We start from the raw sequence: 11,453 nt of genomic DNA, 5'->3' as shown, positions 1-11,453 counted from the left end.
ATTAATTTTTTTATCCATAAATATTAATGGTTAATTATTAATTTTTGTTAATGGAAAAATCCAATTCAAAACATTTTTCTGTTTTCTTTCTTTTTTTTACCACTGAGCCAACATTATAACTTCATTTCTTTTCATAAGTAAAACAGACAAGTCTATAGTTTATGCCTTAAGAAAATTTTCAAACTCCATTTTAGTTGGTCTTTTTGAAACCTTAAGCTCCCAGATACGAGAGTACTATGTTTATCGGGTGCCTATTTTTTTTTTTTAAAGAAAAGTATTTGATCTATGTAACTTTAAAGGTTTAAATTGAATTCTTTTTAAGACAATAATTAATAGAATGGAGAAACTGAAAAGAATTGCATGATGGTTCAAGAAGCTGATATACTGAAAGAAGAACACATAGGTATAGGTTGTACCAACCAATGAGAAAAAAAAGGGCAAGAAAAGGAGAGGATGTAACTCGGTAACAGTGTTGGGTCCATGGGGTCATGCTCAAGCAGGAAATATAGTAATAGTAAATTAATAAGATAAAGAATGTGTAGGACAAATAGATGTAATAATTAAATAAAAAAATATAAATGTACTTAACAGATTGTAATTGTCCCATTCTTTTTATAATACTTTTTGGCATACATAAATGACAATTCAAATTTAAGACATAATGAAAATTGATAACCAAATGTCCCTACCCTACTACTAAAAAAATGGCTTTCTACATCGGTTTTAATGGTCATTTTACATCGGTTATGATGCGTGGTGGTAGACCCTTTCTACATCGGTTCTAATGGCCATTTTAAAATTGTGGACATTTTACATCGGTTTTGAAGATACAAACGATGTAGAATGTGGACATTCTACATCGGTTCTGAAGGTATAAACGATGTAAAATGTCCACATTCTACATCGGTTCTGCAGGTATAACCGATGTAGAATGTTGTTTTTTTATTTATTATTTTCCTGAAATTTTTGTGGCGTCCTAGCTAGGTAATGTCTCATATGAGACTTAATTTATAAACTCGTGTCAATTTTCAACTATCAAAATAGTTAATGAATAAGTACAAGAAACTACCTTGCTTGTATATATGTTTTCTGGTTTCCACTGCCACACTTACATCACAAGCTAGAAGCTAGTCCACGCCACACTGTGAAGGGATTCATGGCATCTAGGTGAGTGTCCATTGCCAACATTGGGAAACATGATATACTTGAAGAGAAGCATGTCAATCACCATAACCCTACACAATAGTTTGATCATAGCAGGAGAGGTAGGGTGAAGGAAGAGAGTGAAGAGAATAAACTGTTGAACTGGAAGTGAGGGGTCAGTTGGGTTCAGGCTTGGAGGTTTCTGTGAGGAATTGGGTGAGATACCAAAGAAAAAAAGCAACAGGCAGTTATATAGTCATAGCAGATAGTCATATATATATACAATTAAGTCACTTACATTACGCACACCAAATGCCTGATAATACAAGAGTTGATCAAATTTTTTATACTTACCCTATTACGTTACTATCATATTTATACACAGAACGAACCTTATAGTTTGAGTATTTCAGTATAATAGGACTAGGGTGTTATTGTCATTTTGTCTGTGCATATACCCCCCAAAATCCTGCTCATAACTACTTGTGAAATTCACCTAGCTATATTAAATGAGATATGCACCTTTAACAGGTCATTTATAATAGTATGTAATAGTTGATTGAATGCTATTTATCCCCAACAGATTCATGCAGTGGTGCATCCACACTTAAATGAGGGGCTGCACATGCACCCCTCACTTTCAATCCAATATTTTGTCCCTCCTAATTTTGCATATTTGAACCCCTGCCTTAATTTTCCCCTCCTTTCATGGTAATACTTGTTAATTTTTATTCTTTAAATAGATTGTCCTAGATCTGCCACTGGATCCATGTCCAAGGTTTGAAACTTGAATTAAGAAAACAACAACAAGATAATGCAATTCGATATATGCATATTGAATGGAGGAAAGAAAACAAACAGTCTTGGATGAAGCACACTTACTCAATCAACCTGGTAGACCCATTGGCATATGAATAGAATAGACTATCAATTTGTTCTGATTCCTTCGAGCTTGCCTTACTTGAAGCTGAAAAATTATGCTTGTACGATTAGAGTATTGAACAACTAATTGCCTACTACAAAAGTGTTTGCTAAATACAGTCCAATTATGTTTAAAAAAACACACACATGGATGGCATCAACGAGCGAGCACGGGAGTGTTTGATTCGGGTGTCCCAATCTTTAAATTAAAGAGGTTTTCATTGAGCCTGCGTAGTCCATACTTAAAGTCTTTGTTTGATGAAGAGCTAAATTGACTCGATAAAAATGTGTATAATGATACAATTCGAATGATTCTATGGCAATCTTTATTCAATCCAACTAATTAAGACGCATACAAGTAATGTTACATTTGTCAAATTTAGACAGCCAAATTTAACAAAATTTGTCAGTATATAAAATTGATGAAAATATTTGAAAAATTATATTAAATTTTGCTGAATTAAAAAATTTGTAATATATGCTCATATAATGTCACATGGTAAAAATTTACACAATTATTGAAGACCAGTTGATTAAGCATCACGTAGTTCCAAGTCTGGCACAAATGTTAGAGATACTAAAGGGGAGTAATAGTGAAGGAAAAGAAAATATACCTTAAATTTCATTGTGGGTAACATTAAATTAAACGAATTGCTTAGTGTCACCTGCAAAAAAAAAAAAAAAGTAAAGAAAATGAAAGAGAACTCATATGCCTTAAAAAGAGAATTGCTATAAACATCCAGACTATATCACGGTAACACTAATACCTAATAATAGTGTTTTTTAAATGTCCATAACATGATAACAATACCAATTAATTAGTACACAAACTAAGAATCTATTTTATGCTAAATTTATTGATTTTTTAATTGTTTGTTTGAATAAACCACTTTTTTTTACAACAATAATAAATCACTATTATTTAAAAACTACCATAGATACAAAATAACTCTCATTTATTTAGTGATCCAATATAAAAATCTTCCCATTATTATCGAGAAAAAAACTTCCCATTAATAATTAATAATATATAAAAATTAAACTAAAAATACAATCTAGTTAAGAAGAATTTCTCAGTAAAGGGAAAAATTCAAAAAGCATGAGTATATCTAGAGATACTCCTACACATGGCAAACAGCTACAGTATATCTAGAGTCCTAAAGGGAAATTAAAAAACTACAGCAAGCAATAAATTAAAATTAAGTATAAGTTATAAATGTATAGTCAAAACTTCTTAATTTTGATCTACTGTTAGTATAAAGAAATTATAATGTCAGTAAGCTATATTTGACTCCACATACAATGACTGAAGAAACTTTTCTATATATAAATGAATCCTTAACACTCAAATGATTTAGAACTTTATTGTGTATAATTAGTATGAAGTGTTTTACTTTTACCTGATCCAATCAAGAGATAAGAGTTATACAGTAGAAAAGAAACACCTCTACAACATCTCAATTTTTAAATTACACAGCGATTATTCTTTCACTTCTTCCTGAAATACCATATAGTTAAATAATTTAATTTCTGCATTTAATTTAATTTCTACACACCTGAAACACCCTTGAGAGCTGTTTGTCATCTTTAATTTTGACTAGGCAAGAAGATCTATGATCTGCAACACAATACTTGCAACCTCGAGCTATGCGGACAGGGCAATCCAATATAATCTGTCAATCTCTGCGTTCATAAAACCCAAGTAAAGAGTAAAGGTCACTTCCAGTCAAACAGGCAAATCTTAAAACCAATAAAAGAAAATTAAGATAATGAAACAATTAATAAAGGAATGGAGCACGCAAAGGTCACTTCCAGTAAAACAGGCCCTCCTATCTAACTCAAAAGTTCGGCTCGACTTTTACTTTCTTTCCATTTCATTAACACGTTCAATTATTTATTCCTTATTACATAAAATATCATAGCATATTATTTTTAATAATTAGTACATAAAATATCATAACTAAAATGATCATGCATGAGAAAAAAATAATAACTATCACAAATGATCATATATAATAGATTTATTGACTTTTTACCATAATTAATTTAAAAAAACATATTAAACATACATAGAGTTAAATTCAATAAATAATTGGTCTGAGTGTAACAAAAAATTGTTATGATAATAATAATAATAATATGATCTTTTGTAATGACACTATAAGTAATATTTTTAATATGAGAATAAGATGATTTAAATCTGAATCGTCTAAACATACATAAATGAGTAAGATCTAATATTAATATTAAAAAGTCAAATAATTTTTTTTAAAAAATTACATAACATTAAATTTTAATCATTTATATTTAATTAAATATATGATTTAAATTTAAAGCCCTCACTCACATATAAAAAAAATTTCCTCTCATATGTCATCATTGTTCGACGTTCATATATCTTTTGATGTATTATATTATATATTTATATTGAATAGGAAAGCCAATCTCTTGTAACGTGAAAAAAAAAAAAAACGTCTCTTATAACGTGGCTAATACAATTGTACTAGTATGTTAAAAAAATAAATCGGTGAGATAAATTATCAAAAGTCCATGCCCCATTTGCAGCAGCAATATTCTAGCAAACTAACCACATAACCTTTAGCAAACTAACCACATAACCTTTATATATATATATATATATATATATATATATATATATATATATATATATATATATATACTACTAACCTTGTAAAGTACAATTGCTCTCTCCTCAAAAGAACTATTTCCTTGAATTGCAATTGCCTCTTCAATCTGTAAGATTTCTGATTCTGTAGTATACACACGTTCCAATAATATGTTTCACATAAAAAAGAAATATATTAAAAAGCCATTACAAAATATATTAAAACTAAATTAAAATGTTCTTAGAATATTACAAAATATATTAAAGAGAAATTATAAGTATTAATGAAATGTTGATAATGCTGAGGTACCTATGTCTAAATATCTAAAATTAATTATTTTATCTATTTAATTTTTTTCTCATATAGTATTACCTTTGTACTTAATGTAGTTATATATATTTTTAATTTATGAAAAAATATTAATATATATCATAATATATTAATTTCTTTAATATTTTTTGCATTAATATATTAATTCCATATTTAGCTCTCTATATAACTTTTTATGTCATCCTATAGTCTTAAATGAAATTGGTGCCAAAAATAGACCTCAATTTCCAATGGAACAATATGTCTGATCTCCAGCAAGCTCCATTTTTTTGCATAAAAAGATAAATAGACAGAAATAAGCACAAATTCATAGTGAAAAGTGTTTATGTGCCTTTAATTTTCCTTTACCACCTTATTTTCTATCTCTCTACTAAAAATAAATAAACTTCAAAGAACAGGGTGAATAACAGCAATTAACCAACAATTCGTGTGCACTATATTATCATAATCATAGTCAAAATTTCAGTTTACATCTTCACATAAAAATTAACATTGAGCAAATTTTGATTTAATTGTCCAGGAAATTCAAAATGACAGCATACAAAAATTAAGCTCTTAATATATTTATTGTCAAATTTAAAAATATCAAATCTTGAATCTATTTATATCATTCTCTTGGAAGAAAAACAAAATAATGACTATTTTACAAAATACCAAATAAAAATCACTCACCCCAAAAGTGACTAATCCTGGACCCCTAGCATTTGGCCGCAGCCCTTCAACACTGTCATCATTCTCCGTAGGATCAGACCTAGAGAAACATTTCATGCTGTCATTCTTCCAAAAGAACATGAAATAAATTATCACAAACATGTTTGAGTATACAAATGCACCAACCATAATAGATCCATAAGCACAATTGATCCTGCTTCCATTGTAATTGGACGCTGAATATTTTCAACCTGCAAAATCCAAATAACCATGCATAAACCTGATGCCATTAAACTTGACAAACAAAACAAAAGGCAACCTATACATCCAGAGTACCTTTAGAGCAAGCAGAAGACTTATAGTTTCCAGGCTGTGTTGGCCCCTATCAACATAATCTCCGAGGAATAGATAGTCAATGTATCTGAGTCATGCATCCAAAATTAGCATTAATGGAAATTAAATGCCTAACTCACTCGCAATAAAATACTAAAAATAGTCCAAACAAAATATTATGCTAGCCAGTCATGAGGGAAAGGAGAAAAACCTATTAACCATTTATTCTCCTGTTTGTAATCATAAACTCTCAGATCACTATATAAATATAGCAATTCATTTGCTTATTTGCAAGGAAAGCCTCCAATATAAGAATCAATGGTACTCATACTATTTTGCCCAGGAACTAGTAAGGTATGCCCATGACAAATCCCGTTTAGAGCATAAAAAAATAATCTACAAGCCCACAAACAGTGCATCACTTATTCATAAAGAATTGAAAGGAAGCCACCATTCTTTGGATCAATCCAATTTGCACAAGAAATTGACTGTCCTGTAACCCAATACACTACTATTATCTTTGTTTTTTTTTTCAACTCTCGACCATACCTCTTCTTCACCCCTAGTTTATTTCTCTTCTCTATCATAATATTGACTTATATAGCAACCAGGCAGACACAGACCTAATTCTTATGATGAATTGGAAAACAATATTAAGCTACAGATGTAGCTTAAGAAAAAGGGATATTTAACTCTTACTCGTCACCATAGATAACTCTAGAATGTTTATAGGCCACCATACAGGCAACCCACAAGGGCAAAAGGGGGAAGAAGAGTAATTTCAATCACAAAATAAGGTAAACTTGTACAAGGAAATTCCTAGGCAAATCACATCAATCGAATGAATAGGTGAAAATTTCTGAATAGATAACTCACAACACTATTGATGTCCCTCCCTCCACAAAGCAGAAGAAGCCCATCAGAGCGTGCACTGGCAGTTGCATACCTACTCAAAAGTAAATGACAAAACAGCAACTCAACCCCAAATTATAAGAAAACCCAAGCACAAATTGACGGACAATTTAAATAAAGACAAGGAAAGTTTAAGACGCAAAATGTCATCCTGTGTCAGCTTGATTTCCCTCTTTTCTTCAACCTCATTTCTGAAACACAAAGACCAAAGTCACAAAATACGCAAGAAAGAGCTTGAAGCATAACACCACCTATGAATCTCGAACTAAAAATTGTACTTTTGACAAACCGAATTCGAGAAAAACGAAACACCCGATAAGAGAATCCGCAATTGCGACAAGGTCGACAAAACACTGAAAATTAAAATAAAAAAAAAAACTTAGATTTTTTTACTGACCTAAAGTTGAGTCCTTGAGTAAAGCACGAAGACAAGAGACAAAGAGAACAAAAACCAAACCAAAAGGTTGACTTTGACGCATCCTTCCACATGATCAAATCACTCACCACCTGTCCAACATGGTCCAGATTACCACCATTCTCTTCTTCACTCTCTGAAAACAAAACCACCCAGAAATAATAAAAAATTTTGATCAAACATAGAGAAGCCAAACGGATTAGGGAGAAAATGGTAAAAATGTGTACTTGGAGATGGGGTTGAAGGTGGAACGGAGTTAGGTTTCTCCTTCTTAGTTCGCGCGATTTGTCTTCTCGTTCTGGGTTTTCCGTCCTCTTCCACAAAGGTTGAATCTTTTTCTTCTCTAATCTCGAGCTCGAAGCACCGCTGCAATTTGCGAGGGTTCCTTGGGGACGGGGTGCTCTGGTTTTGCAGCAACGTCGTAAAAAAAAAAAAAGAAACCCTAGAAGTAGAAGCGGCAATGACTCATGAGGATGGACTTTTAGGGTTAGTGAGAGAAAAAGAAGAGGTGTGCAGAAGAAGAGAGTGATTTCTGGGAAAAAATAACGCGCTTGTTTTTTTTTTCCAATTACGACGGTCTTTACCTAAAACCCGATGTAGACTTTATTGCATATAACATTCTAAGGTGGTTTTCAATAACCGTCTTAGAATGTACGTCGTTAAATGTAATTTCTTTTATTATAATTACAAAAATGTCACCGCACCACCTTTTTTTGTAAATGCCCTTTCCTTTCAATCCACTAAATGCTATTTTACAAGAGAAAATTTTTTGCGTTTCTGTTCTTATTAATTTATGATTTGACTAAATCTCTTTCCTCTCTTTGGTCATTAACAAATGGATAATGTACTAAACAACATGGATGGGGAGTCTAAGCCCGAAAGCCCTTGGTGTGTACATTCATGACGATTTCATAGATAACCTACCAACACTTTTCCTTTCGATAGTCTCCACAATGGTTTTGAAGAGGCAAATTTAATTTAATGGAAAATTTTAACTTTCAAACTGGTCTTCCTACCAAAAATGTTCAGGAAACAATAACCGATCTATAAGTGTTGCTCCTACACCTATCGTAAACACTAACTTTGTCACTCATTCGCTTTCTTTATAATTTAATTTTATAAGTATTACAATATATGCATTTTTTTAGAATGGTCATTTAGGATATCTCAGATTTAGGAATTAATGAAAGTAAAAAAAAAAAGTGGAATAAAAAAGAATACACACACATATTCAAAGTAGAAAAAAGTCATCGTTTTTTATCCAAAGTAAATTTATTATTCCTGATAAATTTATATGCAATCTAAAACAAATACACACACATATTTAATCATTATATAGTGTATCTTAAGATGTTTCTCACACATATATATGTCTCTTGAGATGGCAAGTAATTGTACATTCTTTAATACATAGTTTAATTAGGAGAGATTAATGTTGGAAGGAGTTGTTTCGTCTATTCAAGACTATGATTTGAACCAAATAGGTTACTTGAACCAATTTCCCAACATGGAAAATGAGGATATGGTTGCCTAAGTTTTTCCTGTCATTTTATGAATTATGTATTTTATATCTTATCACAACTAGTTAAAATATTGTATTCCTATGTTGTAGATTTCAAGGTATTCACCATTATGACAAACAAAAGCCATGCCAAGCAATCCATTGATACTGAATATAGTCGAGAAAGAGGTACAAATGCATTTTTTCTCACTCTCATTCCTAAGAAAGAAAATTCTCAAGGGGGGACTTTAGACCAATATCCCTCATAGGGTGCTTGTATATAAGATTATAGCAAAGATCTTGTCAAAGATGATGAGGAAGATCATGAGTAAGATTGTAGATGGGAAGACAATTGGGGTTTTTGGAGGAGAGGAATATTTTGGATGAAATACTAGTTGCAAATGAGGTTGTGCATGAGGTGAAGACTAAGAAGAGAGCTTATCTTATATTTAAGGCTGATTTTGAAAAGACCTGTGACACGGTGAGATGGAGTTTTCTAGCTTACATGCTTTATAGGATGGGTTTTTGTAGCAAATGGATTGGATGGATGTGGGGTTTCCTTCAATCATCCTTTATTTTTGTTCTTATGAATGGTGGTCCCACAAAGGAATTCATAGCACAAAGAGGGCTCTAGCAAGGCAATCCATTGACACCTTTCCTTTTCTTGAAAGTTGCTAAAGGAAAAAAATACAAAAGGGCTAAATGGCATGATTAGAAATGACAGAGGAAAAAATTGTCCAAGGTGGATATTGGGAGAGGTTCATTGAAGGTCTCACTCTTACAATTTGCAGATAATACCATTTTCTTCTTCAAGGATTCCATGCAAGAATCTATTACCTTGAAGGTCATTCTCCCTTGTTTTGAATTGGCTTTCAGTCTCAAATTGAACTTCTTCAAAAAGTAGCTTGGGGGTATAAATGTGCAAGAGAATGTTCTTACAAGAGTTGCAAGAGTATTGAATTCCGCAACAATGTCCACTCCTTTCAACTACTCGGGGCTTCCAATTGGAGCAAACGCAAGGAAGCTTAGCACATGGCAACCGGTGATTGACAAAATGAGAAGTAAATTGACATCTTGGAGGAGGAGGCAATTATCATTTGGTGGGAGGATTTGCTTGGTAAAATCGGCTTTATCTTCTTTGTCCCAATACTTTTTTTTTAACTTTTTTCAAAATTCCCAAAAAGGTTGTAAGTATTTTAAATACAATTCAAAGGAATTTTTTGTGAGGGGCTAAAGGTGAGAAACAAATAGTGTCTTGGGTAAAATGGGAAGTGTGACACCCTCTACCCCTCACATATATATTAATAAAGGAATAAAAATTCAAATATTAATTAAAAGTATTTTTAAAACATTTTTAAATACAAGTCTTTCAAATGGGTAAAAGGCTCACATTCACTTTCTTCTATATCATATTCAAACTTGTTCAAATAAATAATAAAGTCATATCGGCTCAAAGAAGGTCATCTAAGTTTCATACAATTAATATAGAACATATATCCTAATGTCACATCCTATCAAAGCGTGGTGTTCCCGTGTCCTCTAGCATGAGGTTCTTCATAGTCATCCACCTATTCATCTGCTCCCCCGAACACAAAGTTCAAGATCATCACAGGATCTAAATACAAACAACAAACTGGGAGTGAGTTATCACATTTCTAACTACTAGAGAGAAACAACACAACATATAGTAGCCAAATACAATTTACTTAGCATATCTCACATTATTTCATCACTTTGTCATTCATCAATCACACTTTTCATCCATCAATCACACCTTTCAATCATCAATCACAATACACAGGAATCACACACTTCGATCAAGACATAATAACACATCAATTTCATAATAAACAATTAGCAAGCGTATGCAACAGTTATGCTAAGACTCAAGCCTATATGCAATGTGGTACCATGTCAGTGAAAAACCTCGTCGGGCGCCTAGGAGTACATAACAAGACAAACCACACAATAGTAAGTCAAGTCACTCTCACTAGGTAATATCATAGGGAGACCAGTCAAGGTCACAGTGTTTTGTGAGAATGCTCCAACCATATGGGATCAACATAGGCTTAAAGGAGCACTCAAACCGTGTGACCCCCAAGGTCTACATTCCGAAGAGTCCGTCAGGGCCTCTCCCTCCTGATTCAGGTCCAACCCAGAAAACATTTTAGCACACAAACTCTATCTATGGACTGTACAAAACACATGACTCCTCAATTGTTCTCAAAATAGTTTTAACTCGTCGCCCTAAAAGGGACTTAACATTAACTCGTCGCCCTTAAAGGGACTTAACATTAACTCGTCGCCCTTAAAGTGACTTAACATTAACTCGTCGCCCTTAAAAGGACTTAGCATTAACTCGTCACCCTTAAAAGGACTTATAGTCGTGTGATTGTACAATTCATAGTTAATACTCAATGCACACAACATCTCAATCACATACACACACAATTTATCACATACACTCGATCTCAATCACAATGGTATAATCTTCAAAATAGCATGTTATCACATCTCATGAATCATATTCATTTTACCTATGAACTATGCAATATACGCAACTACTCAATTGTTTTCCAAATCATTTTAACTCGTCCGGGGTTCCACAATAGATCTCATC

At 32.2% G+C, this 11,453-nt stretch overlaps 2 long non-coding RNA genes across 2 annotated transcripts; both read right to left on the bottom strand.

The window, feature by feature from the left end:
- Nucleotides 1-1,576: 1,576 nt before the first annotated feature.
- Nucleotides 1,577-3,749, bottom strand: LOC121174749 (uncharacterized). The gene is made up of 3 exons (XR_005891040.1): nt 3,621-3,749; nt 2,679-2,729; nt 1,577-2,110 (listed from the first exon to the last, which is right to left on the bottom strand). It is a non-coding gene; the product is annotated as an uncharacterized lncRNA (long non-coding RNA).
- Nucleotides 3,750-5,692: 1,943 nt separating this feature from the next.
- On the bottom strand, nt 5,693-6,090 carry LOC121174697 (uncharacterized). The gene is made up of 3 exons (XR_005890982.1): nt 6,009-6,090; nt 5,859-5,923; nt 5,693-5,772 (listed from the first exon to the last, which is right to left on the bottom strand). It is a non-coding gene; the product is annotated as an uncharacterized lncRNA (long non-coding RNA).
- Between the last annotated feature and the right edge of the window lie 5,363 nt (nt 6,091-11,453).

Source organism: Glycine max, chromosome 4 (assembly GCF_000004515.6).
Source record: "Glycine max cultivar Williams 82 chromosome 4, Glycine_max_v4.0, whole genome shotgun sequence".
In the NCBI taxonomy this organism is placed as follows: Eukaryota; Viridiplantae; Streptophyta; class Magnoliopsida; order Fabales; family Fabaceae; genus Glycine; species Glycine max.
Note: the sequence above shows the minus strand (reverse complement) of the source record. Positions and strands in the feature narration are given on the sequence as shown.